The sequence below is a fragment of the Rattus norvegicus genome, chromosome 15, assembly GCF_036323735.1.
Source record: "Rattus norvegicus strain BN/NHsdMcwi chromosome 15, GRCr8, whole genome shotgun sequence".
Taxonomy (NCBI): Eukaryota; Metazoa; Chordata; class Mammalia; order Rodentia; family Muridae; genus Rattus; species Rattus norvegicus.
The window spans coordinates 53,477,632-53,503,784 of record NC_086033.1 but is presented as its reverse complement, the minus strand read 5'-3'; positions in this window follow the sequence as shown (position 1 = coordinate 53,503,784).

Genomic DNA, 26,153 nt, shown 5'->3' with positions numbered 1-26,153 from the left:
TTCCTTATCTTTTTTGATGACTTTTAGTTGGAAATTGATTTTATTTGATATGAGAATGGCTACTCCAGCTTGCTTCTTCTGACCATTTGCTTGGAAAGTTGTTTTCCAGCCTTTCACTCTGAGGTAGTGTCTGTCTTTGTCTCTGAGGTGTGTTTCCTGTAGGCAGCAGAATGCAGGGTCCTTGTTGCGTATCCAGTTTGTTAATCTATGTCTTTTTATTGGGGAGTTGAGGCCATTGATATTGAGAGATATTAAGGAATAGTGATTATTCCTTCCCGTTATATTCATATTTGGATGTGAGGTTATGTTTGTGTGCTTTCATTCTCTTTGTTTTGTTGCCAAGACGATTAGTTTCTTGCTTCTTCTAGGGTATAGCTTGCCTCCTTATGTTGGGCTTTACCATTTATTATCCTTTGTAGTGCTGGATTTGTAGAAAGATATTGTGTAAATTTGGTTTTGTCATGGAATATCTTGGTTTCTCCATCAATGTTAATTGAGAGTTTTGCTGGATACAGTAACCTGGGCTGGCATTTGTGTTCTCTTAGGGTCTGTATGACATCAGTCCAGGATCTTGTGGCCTTCATAGTTTCTGGCGAGAAGTCTGGTGTGATTCTGATAGGTCTCCCTTTATATGTTACTTGACCTTTTTCCCTTACTGCTTTTAATATTCTTTCTTTATTTTGTGCGTTTGGTGTTTTGACAATTATGTGACGGGAGGTGTTTCTTTTCTGGTCCAATCTATTTGGAGTTCTGTAGGCTTCTTGTATGTCTATGGGTATCTCTTTTTTTAGGTTAGGGAAGTTTTCTTCTATGATTTTGTTGAAGATATTTACTGGTCCTTTGAGCTGGGAGTCTTCACTCTCTTCTATACCTATTATCCTTAGGTTTGATCTTCTCATTGAGTCCTGGATTTCCTGTATGTTTTGGACCAGTAGCTTTTTCTGCTTTACATTATCTTTGACAGTTGAGTCAATGATTTCTATGGAATCTTCTGCTCCTGAGATTCTCTCTTCCATCTCTTGTATTCTGTTGGTGAAGCTTGTATCTACAGCTCCTTGTCTCTTCTTTTGGTTTTCTATATCCAGGGTTGTTTCCATGTGTTCTTTCTTGATTGCTTCTATTTCCATTTTTAATTCCTTCAACTGTTTGATTGTGTTTTCCTGGAATTCTTTCAGGGATTTTTGCGATTCCTCTCTGTAGGCTTTTACTTGTTTATTAATGTTTTCCTGTGCTTCCCTAAGTGTGTTCAGGTCTTTCTTGAAGTCCTCCAGCATCATGATCAAATATGATTTTGAAACTAGATCTTGCTTTTCTGGTGTGTTTGGATATTCCATGTTTGTTTTGGTGGGAGAATTGGGCTCCGATGATGGCATGTAGTCTTGGTTTCTGTTGCTTGGGTTCCTGCGCTTGCCTCTCGCCATCAGATTATCTCTAGTGTTACTTTGTTCTGCTATTTCTGACAGTGGCTAGACTGTCCTATAAACCTGTGTGTCAGGAGTGCTGTAGACCTGTTTTCCTCTCTTTCAGTCAGTTATGGGGACAGAGTGTTCTGCTTTCGGGCGTGTAGTTTTTCCTCTCTACAGGTCTTCAGCTGTTCCTGTGGGCCTGTGTCTTGAGTTCACCAGGCAGCTTTCTTGCAGCAGAAAATTTGGTCTTACCTGTGGTCCCGAGGCTCAGGTTCGCTCGTGGGGTGCTGCCCAGGGGCTCTCTGCAGCGGCAGCAACCAGGAAGACCTGTGCCGCCCCTTCAGGTAGCTTCAGTGCACCAGGGTTCCAGATGGTCTTTGGCTTTTTCCTCTGGCGTCCGAGATGTGTGTGCAGGGAGCAGTCTCTTCTGGTTTCCCAGGCTTGTCTGCCTCTCTGAAGGTTTAGCTCTCCCTCCCACGGGATTTGGGTGCAGAGAACTGTTTATCCGGTCTGTTTCCTTCAGGGTCCGGCGGTGTCTCTGGCAGGGGTCCTGCCGCTCCTGGGCCCTCCCCCACGGGAGCCCAGAGGCCTTATACAGTTTCCTCTTGGGCCAGGGATGTGGGCAGGGTTGAGCAGTGTTGGTGGTCTCTTCTGCTCTGCAGCCTCAGGAGTGCCCACCTGACCAGGCGGTTGGGTCTCTCTCTCACCGGGTCTGCCTATTTCTATTTTTATTTCCTTCAACTGTTTGATTGTGTTTTCCTGGAATTCTTTCAGGGATTTTTGTGACTCCTATCTATGGGCTTCTACTTGTTTATTTATGTTTTCCTGGAATTCTTTCAGGGATTTTTGCGATTCCTCTCTGTAGGCTTCTACTTGTTTATTAATGTTTTCCTGTGTTTCTCTGGGGGAGTTCTTCATGTCTTTCTTGAAGTCCTCCAGCATCATGATCAAATACGATTTTGAAACTAGATCTTGCTTTTCTGGTGTGTTTGGATATTCCGTGTTTGCTTTGGTGGGAGAATTGGGCTCCAATGATGCCTTGTGGTCTTGGTTTCTGTTGCTTGGTTTCCTGTGCTTGCCTCTCGCCATCTGATTATCTCTAATGTTACTTTGTTCTGCTATTTCTGACAGTGGCTAGACTGTCCTATAAGCCCGTGTGTCAGGAGTGCTGTAGACCTGTTTTCCTGTTTTCTTTCAGGCAGTTATGGGGAGAGAGTGTTCTGCTTTCGGGCATGTATTTTTTCCTATCTACAGTTCTTCAGCTGTTCCTGTGGGCCTGTGTCTGGAGTTCACCGGGTAGTTCACTTGCAGCAGAAAAGTTGGTCTTACCTGTGGTTCCAAGGCTCAAGTTTGCTCGTGGGGTGTTGCTTATGAGCTCTCTGCAGCGGCAGCAACCAGGGAGATCTGCGCCGCCCTTTCTGGGAGCTCCCGTGCACCAGGGTTCCAGATGGCGTTTGGTGTTTTCCTCTGGCGTCAGAGATGTGTGCAGAGTGCAGTCTCTTCTGGTTTCCCAGACGTGTCTGCCTCTCTGAAGTTTTAGCTCTCCCTCCCACGGGATTTGGGTGCAGAGAACTGTTTATCCGGTCTGTTCCTTCAGGTTCCGGCAGTGTCTCAGGCGCATGGGTCCTGCCGCTCCTGGGCCCTCCCCCATGGGAACCCAGAGTCCTTATGCATTTCCTCTTGGGCCAGGGATGTGGGCAGGGGTGGGCAGTGTTGGTGGTCTCTTCCGCTCTGCAGCCTCAGGAGTGCCCACCTGACCAGGCGGTGAGGTCTTTCTCCCACGGGGTTTGGGAGCAGAGTGCTGCTGTGGGCCGGGTTCCGGGGGTTTGGGACTCCCGGTAAACAGAGGAAGTGCCCGGTCCTAGAGAAATTTTGCCTCTCTGTGTCCTCAGTTCACCAGGCAGGTCTCTTGCAGCAGAAAAGTTGGTCTTACCTGTTGTCCCGAGGCTCAAGTTTGCCCGTGGGGTGCTGTCTTCGAGCTCTCCGCGGAGGCAGCAAGCAGCCCACAATCCCTTCTACTACAACCATTTTACCATGTATCTCCCCATCTCCTCCTTTGCCTCTTGCAACTACTCCTCAGTTTTATGTCCCTGAAGACTCACTCTCCTTGTTTTCTGGTTTCTTCCTTTCACCAAGACTATGAGAATCATTCATATTAACACAGCTCTTTACAGTTCCATCTTTTACACAACTAAAGTCAAATTTTATTTTCATTATTTTTTGTTTTTTTTTTGTTTTTGTTTTTTATAGATAATGCTTTTTATGTCACAGTGAAATAAAGCAATGAAACAAATTGAGATCACAAAGATTTTTCTCTTACGTTTTCTTCTGGAAGTTATGTGGTTTTAGACTTTATATGTAGGTCTGGGTGTGAGCCCATGGTATTGTTATTACACGAGGTCACAGAAATTTATAGAATTACATTCTTTTTCTTTTCCATTTTATTGACCATTTTGTCCATTTTGCCAATTTTTCCTCTATGGTGCTGACTTTCCTCTCTAGGTCTCAGGTTGAATTCATCTGCCTTCTCTTTTGCATCTTATTTGAGGTCATTGATTATTTTACAATTCAATAATTATTGAAAGCTTTATCTGGTAATATATCTGTTTCAGTGTCCTTAAATTTAGGAGTTGAGAAATTATAACCTCTTGGGGAGGTCATGTTGTTGGCCTTTCATGTTTCTCTGTGTTGTAACTTGCGCATCTGCTAGTTTTGATATCAGGTGACTTCATTATAGAGCAGCTACTTTTGAGGTAAGCGTGCAAATAGGAAAGAAATGAGATCAAGTAAGTGGGCACAAAAAATAGAAGAAACAAAGTTAAATAAGCAAACAAAAATGGGAATGTGGTTGTAGAAGAACACTAAGTAAGATAAAAAGCAATAAACTAAAAACCAGATAAATATAAGGAGAATAAAATACAAATATATGAGACTTTTTTAATAACATGAAATTGAAATACAAAAGAAAAAAATGTGGAAATTCTGCAAAAAGGAAATAAGAAAAATATGAAAGGAAATAAAATAGGTTTCTCAATAACAAAACACAATGTACAAACAAAATTAGATTAATTTATGAAATGGAACTTAAAATATAGTTTATGAAAACATGATAAAATAAAAAATAATGCTTAAAGTGTTAGTAAAAAGGCAAAAATTGTGAACAATTGGCAAAAAGTAAAAGGAAATCATTGAAGTATTGGAGTGGCTTTGTTCTGGATTCTTGTAAATTGGAATGTTCCTGTTACAGGAATGCTAAGGTAGAGATGTTGAACTGGAGAACTCTTGCCTTTCCTCTGGTTTATGCTGCTGGTAAATTTGGCTTAGATGTTGAACAAAAGTGTGATACCCAAGAAACCCATGTTTATTTCTTAGTGTCCCCTCTTTACTTTCTTTGTTTTGGGTTCTGTTTGGTTAGGATAATAGCCAATTATTACCTCATATGACGGACGTAGGAAGATGTTACTAATAACTGGAGTTGCCCTGAAAGCAGTGAGTTTTCTGATGACTGATGTTTGGATCCGTGAAAGAGATTCTATCCATGAGGACTCTGAAAGCACAATGTTAATAATCGTTTTCAGTTCTAAATAAAAAACTCTAGGGATAAATAGATTTCTATTCCTGTTCTGCATAAGTATAACAATCACTTGGACATGGGTTTTCCTTTCTTTTTGTCCTAACAGGTATTCATTTCTCTTTTATGCCCACAAGGTAACAGAGCAAGAGAAAAACCTGGCATCTCTGCTTTCATTTTGTGTGTCCCCTTTACTTTGGGTCAGAATCCTGCTTGTCAATTCATAGGTCAGTTTCATCACTCAAGGTGTGATGCCTCCTTAACCTACCTCATTCTTCTTCAGGATGAAGGCACAGTGTCTAAGAAGAGCAAAACCTGGATGGACAGACCAACCTTCATAGAAGGGTAATTATCCATTATGATATGTCTGCTTTGTGGGGCAGAAATAGTGGCCTTGCACGATCCAGATTGTTCCCTTTAAGTGATGACAACATTAATAAATTCACAGAACATATTCAAGAACCAGAACTAAGACACTCATTAACCAGGCCACACCCTAACCAGGGCAGCTTAATTGTGCATACCATTTGGCCCCTTCCCAGCTCCTTCTCAGCTTAAGCCTAATGTCTATGCCACCTGCCCAAGATAAACTTGGATTCACTGGACCTCCCCATTCAGTATTCCTGATACTTTGATTTAATCTCATCTCTCTGCTTTTCAGCGTTTCCTGTCTTTGTAATTGGCAAATTGGCACAAGTGACTGACCTTAGTTTGTTGGGCCTGCTTTAGCCCTAAAACTTGGATTTTTCAGAGGAGAGACTTGGGGGAATAGGTAATTCTGAGCTCTGAGGTGTGTCTTAGTGCAGTAGTCAGGATGCCAGTCCCATATTTCTGAGTTCTGCCACACATTTAATGGCTCTATTGGTATTTATTGGCCATTCATTCTATACAGGTACTATATTAAGATGATAGGATAATAAAAGGCACAGGGAAAAGTCAGCTGCAAGGAAAATGTAGACAGGTACTGCCAACTCTATCAACTTGACATCTGCTCCTAGTCTCACCTTTCTGCACATATTCCCTAAGCAAGATGCAGTTACATACATAAAGAATTGCTTGCTAAGGACTTAGCCTCAAAAACCTATGATAAAATTAGAAGTAAGACAAACATACAACACAGTAATATTCTGTTATTAAAAAACGTTAAAAACTACACTATCACATGGAAAAGTCCCAGAGCCAGTTCATGGTTGTCAAGTGAATTCTGCAGGAAATTAATTTCATGAGGCTAAATGTCAATGTGTCTAGGGGGATCAGAGGAAACTCAGTGGGGAGCATAAGTCTTGAGCTTATGGGAAGTCTCAGAATCCCATCCACAGAGGAGGATGACAATTTCAATAGCTCCCAAGTCTTCCTTGGAAACATCCTACTCTCCAGATAACAAGCTATTGGAAAAGGGATGGCATTTTCCCTCATGTTTGGTAGGACATGCTGGAGTTTAAAATAGGAGTCTCCAAGATGGTCTGTGGGTGATGTGAACAGCAACGTAAGCAGCCCTGTTATTATTAGATACAGATCGTTTTAGGTTAGTGGCTATGACTGTTCTCTAAAAATGCAAAGTCTGAGTCACTATATAGGCCTCTAATTTCAAGTGGTTGCCCTTCACCCATATATAGTCTAGCAATTCTCTGATTATGCCAAGGACCCTCTCCTACGTAAAGCTCACTTGTGAGCTAAAAATGAAAGTTTTCTCTTTGGTTTTTATAGGGCAAGCATCTGTGTGATTCATTTCCAGGAAAAGTTAAGGTAAATCAAGATCAAAGCTACCTGTCTAGTGATATTAAATGGATCCCCGTCTACAAGGGCATAATTATATGTGTTCTTCTCCTGATGCCATTTAGATGCTGAGACACATACTGCTTTTCAAAAATAAAAATCTCCTCTGCCAATCAGATGGTATGATGTCTAGAATAACACCATCATTGACTCATTTCATTCATTTTCTCTCTCCCTAGGTTCTTCACCGTACAAACAAGCAAGTCACTCTGAACAGCTAGAGAGAAGCTGGCCCTGTATGTACTGGTTGATTTGGAGAGGGAAAGTAGATGGCAGCATGACAGTAATATGCTACAGGCCAAAGAATCATTGATTCTCTTAGACTATACCTATTTGTGAAACATCAGACCGAGTTAGCCTAAGAAAAGAAAAGTCTAGTGTCCAGCAAAGCTCACGATCTTGAGTTCTATTAGGCCCTCCAAGGGGGATAAATTATAAGTCATACTCCAGGACAGCAGTGGGAAGTGAAGACTCAGGTTCCTAGCACCTCCTTGGGCTTTCTGCAGATAGCACCTCCTGAATTCCTTACTTATGCCTTCACTCAGCATTGGCTTCTCTTTGATATGCAAGGAGTTGAGCATAATGATGCCCATTTCTCTGTTAGTATCTAAGTCTATGTTCTCCAAAGACCAGGGCCTGTGCTGTCATCATCATTTATCATCCCGCTGACTAATAACTATCAGAGCAGTCATTCAGACTAATACCTTCCTCATAAGTTAAATGCCTTCGCAAAGCTTAAAGGAGAGACATGGAATAAAAACAATAAACAAAACCAGAAAATACTTGGGTAAAGCAAAACATTAGGAGATAATTTTCCTATCAAAGGAGATCATAGGATTTTCCATATAAGTGTTCTTAAAGTCTTCAGTGGTATAATGGTAATCTTCTTTATACCATAAACAATGACTTATGTGTCAAAAATGATGGCAGTTTCCAATGTCTCAATCAGGAGAATGTGTGACCCAAGATTGGTCATTCTGAAGATGACTGGACTTTCTGAAGATGGGTCAGAGATTCAGTTACTAATGGATGGTAAGGTACTGATGGATGCAGTCATAACACGGGAAGAAAATAGTACAAGAGCTTCCAAGGATTGAGGCATTCCTTTTATTCCTGGAAGGCTACAGGATTAATAGGCAGTCAGGTAGCAAGACTCACCTGCTCAAGAGAGATAGCACAGAGCATCTGGTTAGGATTAGAGGGAGAAGACAATTGAGACAAAGAAGCAGGTTGACTAAGTAGGGTTATATAATCCATAGAATGAATTCTCAGTCAGTATAGGCAAATGGGTGGAAGACTGAATGAAGAGATTAAAGTAGAAGACTTGTCTATACAGGTATATAAAGGAAAATAAAAAAATACGTCTTTTAGATCAACTTGTTCTTTAAGACAGTCTGACTCTTATGGAAGAAATGCTCCAGGGACAAGGTGGAGATTCAGTTGCTTCCAATGCTACATCTGAGTAACTTAGTCCTGAATTCTGCCAATTTGTTCAGGTAAGGGTCTCGCTGTTATGCAGCCTCTACCAGAATGCAACCAGGCTTCACCTGAGCTAGACCTGAAGAGTGACTTTGGGATGTTGAATTTGAACAGGCATGAGACAGGAACTGACCCTGTTCTGAGCCTGAAGCAATGATAGACTTCATAGAATTGTATCCATTGCCTTTCTAAAAATTGACAGGTTAGTCAGTGTAGTCACTTCTCACTGTACCGGAATAACCAGATGTACTGAGATATACCAGCAGAGCTCATCACCAGGAGAAACATGCAAAGATGGGTTGTTGGAAACTGACAATTTGAGTGAGTGGATTAAAGCAAAATGGCAATTGGGGAGTTTACCACTGGGGTCCAGGTAGTTAGTTCAGTTTTCAATACCTAAGCTTTAGAAGATATGGTTAGAGAAGTAACTGATCATTCACAGACATACAAGGGTAGTTAGAAACCATCCATCAGGTGCCCTGTGCTAGTGATGTTTAGGGAAGCATGTTTGACTTTCAATGTGTGTGGACTGAGTTAATTAACACTGTCAACTGGTATACAAACTGCCTTTTATAGGGCCCTCCTGGGCCACCCTTCTCTTCTCCAAACTTGTTTTGGCTTAAGGACTTGGGTCTTCATGAATAATCCTCTCCCTTCAGGCTAAGTTCATCTAGAGCAGATGGGTAGAAGCAAAGAGACAGATGCATTTGTTGTGGGTCCTTTCCTGAGCTAAATGTCTGACTCTAGTGCTTGATCAGAACTCTCATATGCTGTCAGACACAGTTTTTTTCAAGTTCCAAGCAATTCATTGCCCCACCCCCAAACTTTTTAAGGATATCTGAGTGTTTGTTTCTCCCTTTGTATTGCTGGATACCTCCATTGATGTTAGAAAACACTGCCTGCATCTTTGTAAATAGTAGTTCTCTGTGTTTATTTTTAAGAGTCATCTCCTTTTTAGCTTTCAGTGTAGATAGAACTGCCACAGACACATTCTCCAGCCAACTCCAATCCTGTTTGCTCAGCACAGCCTAGCCCAAGGTGTGGCTGTCAAAAACACAGGCTCATTACAAACCACTCATACCATGTTGCTATACATCTTTTCTTAAAATTAATCTATTCTCTCATATATTACATCCTGTCCATAGTTTCTTCCCCCTTTCAGCCTCTGCTCCTCATCCACCCTTCTTCTTTTTCCCTTCATAAAGGGGCAGGCTTCCCAGAAATATCAAACAAACATGGGAGATCAACAAAATGGGGTAGGTGTATCAAGTTGCAATATTAGACTAGGCAACCCTCTCTCATAAGAAGGCTGAACTAGGCAACCCAGTATGAGGACAAGGGTTTCCCAACACACACACACACATACACACACACACACACACACACACACACACACACACACACACACACACACGGCCTGGGTTAGACCTGTGCAGACTCTCAGATTACCGATTTGGTCCAGGTTTGGTTCTGTGAGTTATCTTGTGGTGTCCTTGATCCCTCATGGTCCTACAAAACTTCCTGCCCTTCTTCTGCAGGATTCACTGAGTTTCTACCTAATTTTTTTCTGTCTGTCTCTGAATCTGTTTCCATCAGATTGCTGGATGGAGTCTCTCTGATGGTGATTATGCCAGGCTCCTGTCTACAAGTACAGATGCACACCTTTTAAAACTAACTGGTATAATGGTCATATTGTACTGACAAAAATGACCACTGTTCATTTTATTGCCTTCCAGTAAATTCTGAAACACTTTCCCCACCCATAGCCTCTAATTATTACCCACCTGCCTCACAGAGCTTCAGGTAGGACAGCTGAATGCAGTGACCAACAGTCCAAGATTACCAGTAGGGAAGTGTTAGAAACAAAATTTCAATCCCAGACCTCTGACTGGGATTGACCCCAGACCAAGTTCAGGGCCCTTTCTACCAAAATGTGCCTCTGGATAGCACTGTCATCACACAGCTGACAGTCACCACTCTGATGGGACTCCAGGGAGTTGACAGTTGCTGTATTACATTGATTCTTGAGAGGAGCAATGAGAAAAATCAAAGGACTTCTTGCTCTTTTAAAATTTTAAGTTTTTTTTCTTCTAGTTTTCCTCAGCTAGATGACAAGGACAGAACAGAGCATTTGTGAAGGGAGGATAGCATGGACCAACAGGGAGGAACAGTAGTCATTGCTATTGTTTTGACTGCCGAGTATAGGGATTCAAGAGATGAATTCTCAAAACAACCCTATGAGGTGTTTACATTTATTTCCCTTGTATGTGTGTAGATATGGAAGTCAATAGTAGGTCAAGAAATTTAGAAAGTCAAAATCCAAATTTATCTAGTTTCAAAGCCTAGAATATTGGTCTTTGGACTTTGGCCTTCTCTATTATGGAAAAACACATTGATTTAGGAAGATTCTTCTTTCTTCCTTTTCCTTTTATATCACAGTTTTCGAGCAATACCCAGGCAAAATCACAAAAGGAATATTTCCAAGTTGCAAACAGGAGCTAGTCATGACTTCCTGTTTAAGCTGAGCCAGCTTCTCCCACAGAAGTTCCTGGGCAGTTGCCACCTTTGCTTTTCTTGTCTTTAGCAAATTCTGGGCCCCTCACGCAGGAAAAAAAAAATACCTGTTGATACTTATAGTTGGGTTTCTGTGGATGCTTGTCCTTCTCTGCTGATTAATAATTAAAAAGAAGGGGATAGAAAAACTACTAGTGTAAGGGAAGGAGGGGCTTAACTGGGACTTTATAAATAAGGAACAAGATCCTTTCATCTCTATCAAGCTCTTCTGCTTCTGCCCACATCTCAGGAAGCTGTGTTTTTGGCCTCCTTAAACGTGCTAGTCTCTTTTATAACCTTTATGCACCAAGAGTCACAGACTCCAACAATCAGTGGAGGGGAGTGGGGCAAACTGTTAGCCCTGCCCCGGAAATGCTTCCATGGGTGGATGGTGCATGAGCCACCACTGCCAGCCACTTTTCTGTTCTTTTCCTTTCAGAGAGAAGAGTCCACAAGGAAGCACGGCACTTCCAGCTCTCTCTTTTTAATTGTTTAGTTTGTCTTTACTGCTGGGGTGACTTACCCGGATCACAACAGCGTTTGGACCTGGAGCTTGTGATAAATGAGTCTGAGCAGCTAACTTCTTAAGGTAAATAATTTAGCTCGATAAATAAGTGAAGGTCCGCAGTGTCTTCAGCAGTTCTGGCAGCTCATTCATCTCCCCATCTCCTCCGCATGTCAAGTTGTACTATGCTGCCCGGACTTCCCTGGGCTGATGGCCTTTTCCTGTCCTGTCACAACAAACAGCATTTTGTAAGAGAGAGACGTTTCAAGTGCTTCCTCGGTGCCTTTGCAATCACTCAAAGGAGTCATTGAAACAAGCAGTCAATTTGCAGGGTAGCCCAGAGTGCAGCAAGCAGGTGAGAGACTGGGCCAGCTGTCCCTCCTCTGACGCTGGGTACAGGTGCCCTGGGAGAAGGTGAGATATAAGAGGTAAGAAACAAGGAGGGAAAGATGCCAGAAGAGATTTGGAGACAGTGAATGGAATGCTAGGAGAAATAAGGAAAACTATAGGCAAGCCTGTGTGTTAGCCAGGGTTTTTACAGAGAGATAAGCCCAATATGAATGTGATAGTTGTTAAGTTCTAACTACACACACACACACACACACACACACACACACACACACACACACACACACACACAGGATTCTTTAGAGAAACTGGTCCTCGTGATTATAGCTGATGAGTTCTCTGACATCTACAAAACAGAGATCTTCTGATGGTGGTGGTGCCCCTTAATTCAAGGACAAAGCCCAAGAACTCAAACAATCTGTAAGGTGTGCCTTGAAGTTCAAAGGACAGAGTGCTTGTGATGTCCAAGTGCATGATGGGTATGGGGGGACAGGGAGAATATTTTCAGTAGAAAAAGTAACTACTTTTTGTTTCCTCCTTTCCTTGTTCTATCTAGCCTACTGTTGAATGTATGCATACATCATATTGTGATCTGGTTCATTCAACCATCTGACCAATAAGCCAATGCCTCCCAGAAATACATTCACAGATACATCAGAATTAATGTTTGATCCGTCTTCTAGGCATTTCTTAATCCTGTCAAGTTGGCAACCAAAATTAATTGTTTTATCCATCATACAAACCTGAAACGACACGGGAGAAAGAGAAGATAGCAAAGCTGTGTGGAAAGTAGCATCCAGGAGGTCAGGGCCACAAACTTAGGTTCAGTATTGACTGCCTGAGCCCAGCTACTTCCCTTTCTGAACCTCTTCTTTTTTCTTTCAGCTTCCTAAATATCCACAAATCATCACTTTTTATTTCAGCAGTCTCATAATACAAATGTTTCATGGTTTGGATGAAAGAGGTCAGGTGGCTGTAGCAAGATCATGCCAGGCAGGACCAGCTATTAACTCTATAGCTTCCAAAATTTATTTCCAAGGTTTTGTTTACTACTTTTTTTTCCAATGAGAGGGATGGAAGCCAGCTAGCTACTCAGGGACCAGGCACCATGTGCAGGCAATGCAGGTGGCACAGTCAACATCTTTCTTCTTTGATGCCTATACCACAGGGCACATCCCAACACAGGCACTGATCATGCTTAAGGTTTCTGTGGTTCTAAGCTGGTGCATCCCATCTCTAAACCTATAAGTGGCAGGATGTCCAGGAATACACACGTGTCCATTAAAAAAAATCCCATTTGAAAAGTCTAATGGCATTCTGTCTCTAATAAGACAGTCATTTTCCCACTCATCCCCAGCAGAGGAAAAGATAAAAAGCTTCCCCAACTGCCCTGTGAGGACCATGGAAAGACAAGGCAGAAACAGACAGATGTCAGCTTAGGTCAGAAAATTCACCCCTCCTCTGAAGAGTGCTGCTCCCATCAGTGTAAACTCTAGTAGGGCAGGCAGCACAATCCAATTAAAGTAATTGTTGCCTAAATGGCCCTTGAAGAAGGGACATAGCCACTAAGGGCGGGGAACAGCCTCTTTCAAGGAATCCGGATGGCTGGAAAACGCAAGAAACAATTTCTCTAGATGGAAAATGAACGCAATGAATCTGTGTGCGGCAGGAAATCTTATGAGAAAATAAGACTTTGGGAGGATTTATTGAAAGACATAATTGCAACAAGTATATTGATTTTACATAGATAAGAAAACAAATGTTGGCAGGGATTGGATTTGGTTTATTACATTTATTTCCCCACAGAGTTAATGCATTTAAAGACATGGTTTATTTTTCAAATGGAGAAACATTGTTTTCAGAGACCTTTATTAGGTTCCTGCCAATTCCCTCAACTTCCCTTTCCCAGAAAATTGGTTTGTAAGTGGAGGCCAAGGGGGGAGAAAATGTGGAGACCCCCTCTTTCTGGGACAGTCTGGAACCAGAGACTGGTGGTGCTTCCCAGACAAGGAAGAGCCACTTTCTGCATTTCCTCTTTCCTCCAGCCACCAGGAAAGCAGCAGGGAGGGAGTGGGGTGCTGGAGGATGCCAGGACTGTGTGTAGTCACCATCCTTTCCACACACACTGAGTACAGGACTTCTCACCCTTCCTTCCTAATGCTGCAACCCTTTAATATAGTTCCTCATGTTGTCCTGACCCCCACAACCACAAAATGATTTTTGTAGCTACTTCAGAACTGTAATTTTGTTACTCTTGTGAATTGTAATGTAAATATCTGATATGCAGTATATCTGATATGCATCCCTTAGAGGGGTCATGACCCATAGGTTGATAACTGCTAATCTAGAAGCTCAGATTCTGCAGGATGGACTGTGGCTACTTCATCATTTAGAAACCTTGCAAGCAGCAGAAACCATGGATTCCAATTTGGTCCCTATTCTGAAATCCTTCTGGGTAGATTCTGTTGTATTGACAGGTTGAGGCTTGCAACGATTATTACTATGTCGTAACTTAACAAGTAGATAATTCTGTTACTGTGTTTATTCTTTCTACGATCACTGTGAGACTGTAGGCATGATTCATGATTTACAATCTGGATATCAGGCCTCAGAGATGAAAAACTATGATGGATTGACTTTCCTAATTTTAAAGCTTATGGATTTAATTTCTCCTCTATCCCAGCAATTGAGTAGCAACTGAGTAGCTACAAAAATCATTTTGTGGTTGTGGGGGTCAGGACAACATGAGGAACTATATTAAAGGGTTGCAGCATTAGGAAGGAAGGGTGAGAAGTCCTGTACTCAGTGTGTGTGGAAAGGATGGTGACTACACATAGTCCTGGCATCCTCCAGCACCCCACTCCCTCCCTGCTGCTTTCCTGGTGGCTGGAGGAAAGAGGAAATGCAGAAAGTGGCTCTTCCTTGTCTGGGAAGCACCACCAAAAAAGGGGTGAACAAGGGACTCTATTCTTCCATGGTTGGCATGGGCATTCAAAGGAACTAAGATCTGGTTGAATAAACACACACACACACACACACACACACACACATACACACACCATTATTTAAGACCAGTATAATTAGTATCTCTACCACTACCATCAGATTTTCAGTGGACAATGCTACAATTTAAATATGACCTGTCCACACAGGGAATCATAATAAACTTCGGTCATTTTAACAAGGTGAAAAGTAGTAGAAAATTTTAACAGGTGATTAGGCATTAAAATAATACATTTCTCCTGGGAGTACTTAGCTCATTAGGACTAGAGTACCTACTGTGATAATGTATTGTTATACAGGAGGAAGTATGGCCTCCTCTGCACATACACATTTCATGTGTCACTTCTTTGCCATTTTAACATGTAAACAAATAGCCGTCACTAGGTACTAACTCTAGGCTGTCTGGACTTTCTAACCACCAGAATCATGAGCAACGTGTTGCAGCGTTTTCTCTGCATTGTAGCATCCCACAAATATTTTGTTATAGAAATATGAAATATTTTGTTATAGAAATATGAAATATTTTGTTATAGAAATATGAAATATTTTGTTATAGAAATATGAAATATTTTGTTATAGAAATATGATAAAGGTTGGTTTGAACAAATAAAATGAAAATTTGCAATTCTATGGGTTTACTGTAAAACATTGAACTGTAACCTTTGGGGAAAAAACCATGGATGGCTCCCTAAGTCCAGGGCCCATATATACTAAGGGATAGAGAGGAATGGACCCAGGTGTGAAGAATAGGTCCCTCTCTGTGAGACTCTGCCCCTGATTCCTAGTGATCCCTTTCAATGGCATCAGATGTCCTGGGCTGGTTCACTTAATGGCAGTTCTTATGCCTTTTTCTCATGTGATGGCACTTAGGCTGGTTTCTCTGAAACCTGAGATCCATCACTGGTGCGAGGCCAAAATGTGGTACCGATTTGAATTAGCACTTAAAAGGACTTTAAAGTGTATAAGCTACTTTCCAAATTCAAAACTTTCTTTAAACATTTTTAAAAATTGTGTGTGTGTGTGTGTGTGTGTGTGTGTGTGTGTGTGTGTGCACTTGCATGTGTAAGGTGTGTGGAGGGAATGTCACAAGAACCTGCTATGCCTGTGGAGGTCAAAGCACAACTTTTAGAATTACTTCTTTCTACCTGGGTTCCAACAAGCAAGTGAAGAACACCAGGCTTGAATGGCAAGTTCCTCTACCCTGTGAGCCAACTCACCAGTCCAGCTTTTGTATTAGCTTATTAAAAATCCAGTACCAAAGAAACTAGAAGCTGTCCTAAACTCAGCCAGTCACCAGAGAGTTTGGGGCCAGATTTGTGACACTTCAGTGCAAGCTAGGCCCTTCCCATCACCTTCAAGATAATGGCAACGTGAGCTCCAAGGATCAGTCCCCACCCTTCCTGGGACACACTGAAACACCTCTCAAGTGTTTCTGCTCCTTTTCTTCTGCCGGTTTTGATCAGGTAAATTATTCAGCATTAATCCAGCTTGCTCCTCAATCTCCTTCCAGCTTTTCCTTGAGTAACTAATACTTGTCTTAATCACAACCCAGACACGGCTTTATATGCCACTTGCAACAACACGTTCAATTATGATTGATTGGAATTTAAGTTCTGATTTCTCTTAGAACATAATCAGTCCTGAATGGGAAATTTTTACAGTGACAATTAAAATAATGAAAGTGAACTTTAAATGACATTCAAATAGCGTCACCTGGGAATAACTCACAACACTGCCCTCCCTGCCACATTATAAGGCTCAGCTATTCAGCAGACCTCTCTGCTTGGTGCTTTAGCTGCCTGAGTAGTGGTTGCAAGGACTAGCGTTAACCCTTCACTGACAGCCTTATTAAAATACACTACACGTTGCCCAATGCTTAATAGTGTGTTCCTCCGGGCTGATTTCTATTTACATCTAAAAGGCATGTTAATTGTGCAAATGTGTAAACAGCCACCAAATAGCTCCATCAAGAGAACCTGTTTGCTTTGGGAATTCTGTTCCAGGAACCACGAAGAGAAAGCTCTTTCTAAATAGTAGAGTTGGGCCCTTTGAATACTATTGATCTGAAAAATCAGCTGAACCTTGAAGTTCCCAACCAGGCAATGACTCCTCAAAGGGGTCTAGAAAAAAATTATGCTTTTAGCTGGGAGCTCAGTCTTCTGTCGCATCTTCTTGTTTCCATGGATAAATGACCTTGATGGACACTTGGCAGATCTGACCTTGTTATACATGGGCCAGGTGTGCCTTTAAAATACAGAAGTCTGTGTGAACTCATACACACAAACAAAATAAAAGTTCCCAATACGGAAAGAAATCATGTTAACAGAGCAGACTCATAACAATAGCTTCTGAGAAGGCTTAGTTTCTGAGAAGGGACAGTAAGATGTGATGCTTACCAGGTATTAGAGGCTTCGAAAGTCTAGTTCCATAGCGTTCCATCTCAAACCAATCACCCAGCCTCTCCATTGCCTCTTGTCACAAACCAGACTTTCACTTGGGTCTTGCTGGAATTCAGAGTCTCCACCTAACCTGACGTGCCCTCATCCCTGTGGGTTTCCTCCTTCCCAGCTAACCATCCTTAAGGTGGATTTGCTGTATCTAGCTTCAGTCTGTCAACATCTATTACAAAGCCAGCCCTCCTACTCGTTGTTGGGCAATCCTAGACATTGTATCTAATCTTGCAGTTTATAAAGATGTCAAGAGTGTTGTTGTGTTAGAGCCAAAAACTACCATACCTTGAAAATCTGTTTTATTGTTAATGAAATGCCAGTCAGACGATGATAAAGATGATTAGTGAGATTGAGACGTGGCAGAACATGTTTTCTTTGTGGGATCCTTTATAGCAAGTTTGAGTTCATTCATTGCCGAAAAACTCAAGTGCAGATGTTCTAGTGTTCCGTAGTCTTGCTACAAACCGTTCGTTCCTGGTGACAGTAAATAGGAACTGTATTTTATACTTTGCCTGCATAAGGCACAATACTTATGATGCTGGCCAATGTCAGGTCTAGCTCCCAAGGAAATAATTGATCTTCAGAAATGTGGGGAGATTCAAACAAAAAGATGTTGGTGTAAGATCTTTTAAAATGATTTGAAGATTATTCTCAGTTGCTATAATCGTATACTTGAAGCAGGATAGCTAATAAAAAAAGATTTTTTTGTTTTGATTTTTGTTCAGTTTTTTTTTTCCTGGGGAAAGCTTTCATTCTTATGAGTCATGGTAAAGAACTGGTCAGTTCCAGGTAGGGAACTCACGGTGAATGGGATCACATATGGAGGGAGTGAAGAAGAGAGAGGAAAGAGAGAAGGGGATGATGGCATGCATTTAGAGACATGTATCCCCCTCCTATCCCCCAGGACCTAATTCCCTTTAACTCAGTCTTCAAAGAAGACTTTAGTATGGTCATAAGGAAGGTATGCTAATCACTTCCCACTAGGCTTCCACATCTTCAAGTACCTCCCTCCCTGCCACTCTCCTTCCCTCCTCTAACTCTCTGTCCCTTCTTTCCTCCCTCCCTCGCTCCTTCTCTCCTTCAGCTCTCTCTCTCATTCTATTTGTGGATGTGGATGGTTTGCCTACATGTATGTCCGTGCATTGCATGTGTGCACCACCATCTCTTAGAATTCTTTTTTTTTAATGTTACATATATGTTTTATTTTATTTTTTTTTAACTTGAGTATTTCTTATATACATTTAGAGTGTTATTCCCTTTCCCGGTTTCTGGGCAAACATCCCCCTCCCCCCTCCCCTATCTTATGGGTGTTCCCCTCCCCACCCTCCCCCCATTGCCGCCCTCCCCCCATAGTCGAGTTCACTGGGGGTTCAGTCTTAGCAGGACCCAGGCCTTCCCCTTCCACTGGTGCTCTTACTAGGATATTCATTGCTACCTATGAGGTCAGAGTCCAGGGTCAGTCCATGTATAGTCTTTAGGTATTGGCTTAGTCCCTGGAAGCTCTGGTTGCTTGGCATTGTTGTACATATGGGGTCTCGAGCCCCTTCAAGCTCTTCCAGTTCTTTCTCTGATTCCTTCAACGGGGGTCCTATTCTCAGGTCAGTGGTTTGCTGCTGGCATACGCCTCTGTATTTGCTGTATTCTGGCTGTGTCTCTCAGGAGCGATCTACATCCGGCTCCTGTCGGTCTGCATTTCTTTCCTTCATCCATCTTGTCTAATTGGGTGGCTGTATATGTATGGGCCACATATGGGGCAGGCTCTGAATGGGAGTTCCTTCAGTCTCTGTTTTAATCTTTGCCTCTCTATTCCCTGCCAAGGGTATTCTTGTTCCCCTTTTAAAGAAGGAGTGAAGCATTCACATTTTGATCATCCATCTTGAGTTTCATTTGTTCTAGGCATCTAGGGTAATTCAAGCATTTGGGCTAATAGCCACTTATCAATGAGTGCATACCATGTGTGTTTTTCTGTGATTGGGTTACCTCACTCAGGATGATATTTTCCAGTTCCAACCATTTGCCTACGAATTTCATAAAGTCATTGTTTTGGATAGCTGAGTAATATTCCATTGTGTAGATGTACCACATTTTCTGTATCCATTCCTCTGTTGAAGGGCAGCTAGGTTCTTTCCAGCTTCTGGCTATTAGAAATAAGGCTGCGATGAACATAGTGGAACACGTGTCTTTTTTATATGTTGGGGCATCTTTTGGGTATATGCCCAAGAGAGGTATAGCTGGATCCTCAATGTCCAGTTGTCTGAGGAACCTCCAGACTGATTTCCAGAATGGTTGTACCAGTCTGCAACCCCACCAACAATGGAGGAGTGTTCCTCTTTCTCCGCATCCTCACCAGCATCTGCTGTCACCTGAGTTTTTGATCTTAGCCATTATCACTGGTGTGAGGTGAAATCTCAGGGTTGTTTTGATTTGCATTTCCCTTATGACTAAAGATGTTGAACATTTCTTTAGGTGTTTCTCAGCCATTCGGCATTCCTCAGCTGTGAATTGTTTGTTTAGCTCTGAACCCCATTTTTTAATAGGGTTATTTGTCTCCCTGCGGTCTAACTTCTTGAGTTCTTTGTATATTTTGGATATAAGGCCTCTATCTGTTGTAGGATTGGTAAAGATCTTTTCCCAATCTGTTGGTTGCCGTTTTGTCCTAACCACAGTGTCCTTTGCCTTACAGAAGCTTTGCAGTTTTATGAGATCCCATTTGTCGATTCTTGATCTTAGAGCATAAGCCATTGGTGTTTTGTTCAGGAAATTTTTTTCAGTGCCCATGTGTTCCAGATGCTTCCCTAGTTTTTCTTTTATTAGTTTGAGTGTGTCTGGTTTGATCTGGAGGTCCTTGATCCACTTGGACTTAAGCTTTGTACAGGGTGATAAGCATGGATCGATCTGCATTCTTCTACATGTTGACCTCCAGTGGAACCAGCACCATTTGCTGAAAATGCTATCTTTTTTCCATTGGATGGTTTTGGCTCCATTGTCAAAAATCAAGTGCCCATACGTGTGTCGGTTCATTTCTGGGTCTTCAATTCTATTCCATTGGTCTATCTGTCTGTCTCTGTACCAATACCATGCAGTCTTTATCACTATTGCTCTGTAATACTGCTTGAGTTCAGGGATAGTGATTCCCCCTGAAGTCCTTTTATTGTTGAGGACAGTTTTAGCTATCCTGGGATTTTTGTTATTCCAGATGAATTAGCAAATTGTCCTGTCTAACTCTCTGAAGGATTGGATTGGTATTTTGATGGGGATTGCATTGAATCTGTAGATCGTTTTTGGTAAAATGGCCATTTTTACTATATTAATCCTGCCAATCCATGACCATGGGAGATCTTTCCATCTTCTGAGGTCTTCTTCAATTTCTTTCTTCAGTGTCTTGAAGTTCTTATTGTACAAATCTTTTACTTGCTTGGTTAAAGTCACACCGAGGTACTTTATATTTTTTGGGTCTATTATGAAGGGTGTCATTTCCCTAATTTCTTTCTCGGCTTGTTTCTCTTTTGTGTAGAGGAAGGCTACTGATTTATTTGAGTTAATTTTATACCCAGCCACTTTGCTGAAGTTGTTTATCAGCTTTAGTAGTTCTCTGGTGGAACTTTTGGGATCACTTAAATATACCATCATATCATCTGCAAATAGTGATATTTTGACTTCTTTACCAATCTGTATCCCCTTGACCTCCTTTTGTTGTCTGATTGCTCTGGCTAGAACTTCAAGAACTATATTGAATAAGTAGGGAGAGAGTGGGCAGCTTTGTCTAGTCCCTGATTTTAGTGGGATTGCTTCAAGTTTCTCTCCATTTAGTTTAATGTTAGCAACTGGTTTGCTGTATATGGCTTTTACTATGTTTAGGTATGGGCCTTGAATACCTATTCTTTCCAGGACTTTTATCATGAAGGGGTGTTGAATTTTGTCAAATGCTTTCTCAACATCTAATGAAAAGATCATGTGGTTTTTATCTCTCAGTTTGTTTATATAATGGATTACATCGATGGTTTTCTGTATACTAAACCATCCCTGCATGCCTGGGATGAAGCCTACTTGATCATGATGGATCATTGGTTTGATGTGCTCTTTGATGTGCAAGAATTTTATTGAGTATTTTTGCTTCGATATTCATAAGGCAAATTGGTCTCAAGTTCTCTTTCTTTGTTGGGTCTTTGTTTGGTTTAGGTATAAGTGTAATTGTGGCTTCATAGAAGGAATTCGGTAGTGCTCCATCTGTTTCAGTTTGGGAAGTAGTTTGGATAGTATTGGTATGAGGTCTTCTATGAAGGTCTCATAGAATTCTGCACTGAACCCGTCTGGACCTGGGCTCTTTTTGGTTGGGAGACTTTTAATGTCTGCTTCTATTTCTTTAGGTGTTATGGGGTTGTTTAAATGGTTTTTCTGTTCCTGATTTAACTTTGGTACCTGGTATCTGTCTAGGAAATTGTCCATTTCCTCCAGATTTTCAAGTTTTGTTGAATATAGGCTTTTGTAGCAGGATGCGATGATTTTTTTGAATTACCTCTGAATCTGTAGTTATGTCTCCCTTTTCATTTTTGATTTTGTAAATTTGGACACACTCTCTGTGTCCTCTGTTTAGTCTGGCTAACGGTTTGTATATCTTGTTGATTTTCTCAAAGAAGCAGCTTTTGGTTCTGTTTATTCTTTGTATAGTCCTTTTTGTTTCTACTTGGTTGATTTCAGCTCTGCCTTCTACTCCTCCTGGGTGTATTTGCTTCTTTTTGTTCTAGAGCTTTTAGGTATGGTGTCAAGCTGCTGATATTTGCTCTCTCCTGTTCCTTTCTGCAGGCACTTAGATCTATGCATTTTCCTCTTAATACAGCTTTTATTGTGTCCTATAAGTTTGGGTATGTTGTACCTTCATTTTCATTTAATTCTAAGAAGTGTTTAATTTCTTTCTTTATTTTTTCCTTTACCAGGTTATCATTGAGTAGAGCATTGTTCAACTTCCATGTATATGTGGGCGTTCTTCCCTTTACCCTGTGGTGGTCTGATAGGACGCATGGGATTATTTGTATCTTTCTCTATCTGTTGAGGCCTGTTTTATGACAGATTTTATGGTCAATCTTGGAGAAAGTACCATGAGGTGGTGAGAAGATGGTATATCCTTTTGTTTTAGGATAGAATATTCTATAAATGTCTGTTAAGTACATTTGGTTCATGACTTCTCTTAAGTCTGTCTATGTCTCTGTTTAATTTCTGTTTCCATGATCTGTCCACTGATTAGAGTGGGGTGTTGAAATCTCTTACTATTATTGCGTGAGGTGCAATGTGTGCTTTGAGCTTTAGTAAGGTTTCTTTTATGTATGTAGGTGCCTTTGTATTTGGAACATAGATATTTAGGATTGAGAGTTCATCTTGGTGGATTTTTCCTTTGATGAATATGAAGTATCCTTCCTTATCTTTTTTGATGACTTTTGGTTGAAAATCAATTTTATTCGATATTAGAATGGCTACCCCAGCTTGCTTATTCAGACCATTTGCTTGGAAACTTCTTTTCCATCCTTTTCCTCTGAGGTAATGTCTGTCTTTGTCTCTGGGGTGTGTTTCCTGTAGGCAGCAGAATGCTGGGTCCTCAATGTGTATCCAGTTTGTTAATCTGTGTCTTTTTATTGGGGAATTGATTCTATTGATGTTGAGAGATATGAAGGAATAGTGATTGTTGCTTCCTGTTATATTTGTATTTGTATTTGAGATTATGTTTGTGTACTTCTCTTCGTTTTGTTGCAAACAGATTAGTTTCTTTCTTTTTCTAGGGTGTAGCTTGCCTCCTTGTGTTGGGCTTTACCATTTATTATCCTTTGTAGGGCTGAATTTGTAGAAAGATATCGTGTAAATTTGGTTTTGTCATGGAATATCTTGGTTTCTCCACCCATGTTAATTGAGAGTTTTGCTGGATACAGTAACCTGGGCTGGCATTTTTATTCTCTTAGCGTCTATATGACATCTGTCCAGGATCTTTTGACTTTCATAGTCTTTGGTGAGAAGTCTGGTGTAATTCTGATAGATTTGCCTTTATATATTACTTGACCTTTTTCCTTTACTGCTTTTAATATTCTTTCCTTGTTTTGTGCATTTGGTGTTTTGACTATTATGTGACAGGAGGAGTTTCTTTTCTGGTCCAATCTATTTGGAGTTCTGTAGGCTTCTTGTATGTTTATGGGCATCTCTTTCTTTAGGTTAGGGAAGTTTTCTTCTAAGATTTTGTTGAAGATATTTACTTGTCCCTTGAACTGCGAGTCTTCACTGTCTTCTATACCTATTATCCTTAGGTTTGATCTCATTGAGTCCTGGATTTCCTGTATGTTTTGGACCAGTAGCTTTTTCCATTTTCCATTATCTTTGACCATTGTGTTGATGATTTCTATGGAATCTTCTCCTCCTGAGATTGTCTCTTCTATCTCCTGTATTTTGTTTGTTGTGCTTGTATCTACGGCTCCTTGTCTCTTCCTTTGGTTTTCTATATCCACGGTTGTTTTCCTGTGTCCTTTCTTTATTGCTTCTATTTCCATTTTTAATTCATTTACCTGCTTGATTGTGTTTTTCTGGAATTCTTTCAGGGATTTTTGTGATTCTTCTCTATAGGCTTCTACTTGTTTATTTATGTTTTCCTGCATTTCTCTAAGGGAGTTCCTCATGTCTTTCTTGAAGTCCTCCATCATCATGATCAAATGTGATTTTAAATCTAGATCTTGCTTTTCTAGTGTGTTTGGATATTCAGTGTTTGCTTTGTTGGGAGAATTGGGCTCCGATGATGCCATGTAGTCTTGGTTTCTGTTGCTCGGGTTACTGTGCTTGCCTCTCACCATCAGGTTGTCTCTTGTATTACCTTTTTCTGCTATTCCTGACAGTGGCTAGATCTTCCTATAGACCTGTGTGTCAGTAGTACTATAGACTTGTTTTCCTGTTTTCTTTCAGCCAGTTATGGGAACACAGTGTTCTGCTTTCAGGCGTATAGTCTTTCCTGTCTACTGATCTTCAGCTGTTTCTGTGGGAGTGTGTCCTGAGTCCACCAGGCAGGTCACTTGGAGCAGAAAAGTTGGTCTTACCTCTGGTCTGGGGCCTGACGTTGCTCCTCGGGGCCTGTGTTTCACCTCTTCCTGAGGCCAGCAACCTGAAGGGCCTGCCCTGCCTTTTCTTGGGTCCCTGTTCACAGGGGGCCCAGATGGTGCTAGGAGTTTTCCTCTAGATTCAGAAATGTGGGCAGAGTTTAGACTCCTCTGGTTTCCTAGGCGTGTCTGCCCCTCTGAAGGTTTCGTGCTCTCTCTCCCATGGTATTTGGGTGCAGAGAGCTGTTTGATTGGGTCCCTTCTGATAAGGGCACAGTCTGGACAGCAGGGGACCTGCAGCCTGAGTGCTGCATATAATCATTATTAATGAAGAAGTAAAACTATGTTTATTAGCAGATGCTATAAGTGCATGAATAAATTTTCAAAATAATTGTGAAACAAAATGAAAACACTCCTGCATCTAACTCATAAGTGCACCAAGGTCCAAGAATCTAAGGTCAACATACAAATATGGGTGGCAATCTTAACTACCAGCAACCAGAAAAAGAAAAATATTAAGGAATCAATACCAATTATAATAGCATCAACAACAGAAAGCAACTGAAAAGAATTTCAGAAAATAGTTAAGAAACCTCTATAAATAAAACAAAATATTGGTGAAATAAATTAAATAAGGCTTAAGTAAGTGAAAAGATGACCTGCGCTCATGGGTTGAATGTTAGAACACTATAAACTATATCGATTTTCTTTATGTTGACTAGTTGAGTAAATAAGAAATGCCAACTGCAAACTCAGAGAGTATATTTTAACTTGTTTTGGGGAATCAAACCCAGAATCTTGGGCCTGATGAGCTAGCAATCTTTTCTCTCTATTTTAGTGTGTCCTGGTCCCTGTGGAGGTGAGAAAGTGGGTTCTGATTCCCTGGAATGGGAGTTACAGCTTGCTGTGAGCTGCAATATGGGTGCTGGGAATCAAGCCTGGGTGTTCTGCAAGATCAACCAGTGTTCTTAAAATGTGAGCCATTTCTCCAGCCCCAGAGACTTTTTTATAGAAATTAACAATATTATACTGAAATTTATGTAAAGAGTGACAAGTAATAGCCATGGTATATGTAGAAAATAAGGACCTAGCTGGAAGAGAAATATTATCTGATTTTAAGAATGACGAGTAAGCTGTAATAATCATAAGAGATACTAACATTTAGATAGGCAAATTGATCAGTACAATAGGAAGACCATGTTTCAAAGGTCAAGTGATTTTTTTTTCCAAGGCAAAGGTGAATTTAAGGATGACTGAATAGGGAACTGGGGAAAATGTTTTTTAAGTAAATTTTAGTGGATCAAATTTTCGTCTATAACAGAAAAATGTTTGACTTAAACTTTACGCAAGACTTTTAAACCTTTAATTAGAAATAGATAAATTATGTATGGGTTGTAGATAATCTAAAACTTCAAAGGTCTTAAAGAGAAAACCAGGACTATAGTTTCTAAATCTGGTAGCCCACAAAGACTTCTTAGATAAAAAGCCAGAATTTCAAACTAAAGAGTTTAACAGTTTATTTATATTTTCTCAACGAAGCAAAAATTTAAAATGAAATGACTGAACTTTAAAGTCTCTGACAAATATGAAAAGGGCAGCCAAAAGGTAGGAGAAGAAATTATAATATTGGATTTTTTTATCAAGAATTTAAAATACATTGATGGGAATGAATAGCAGAAAATATCTAACAAAAATGGCTAAAAAAGCAGAATCAGGGGTATACAATTAGTCTATAACCCATAATAATGTCTAACACATTAAGCAAAAATGAGGCTACACTCATTTATTATTAAGTATTTATAAATGTGGCTAGAAGCAATTCTTTGAAATGTTGGAATAGGACCTGGAAAAATGGAAGCATTATGTATTGCTGGTGGAAAAATGCATTCATAAAAGTGTGGACTTTGTTATGGGACATAATTCTAGTGTTAAGTACATACCAAAAGGTAAACTATAATGCACTTACCTACTGAAGTACTTTTTTGAGATCATCCATCT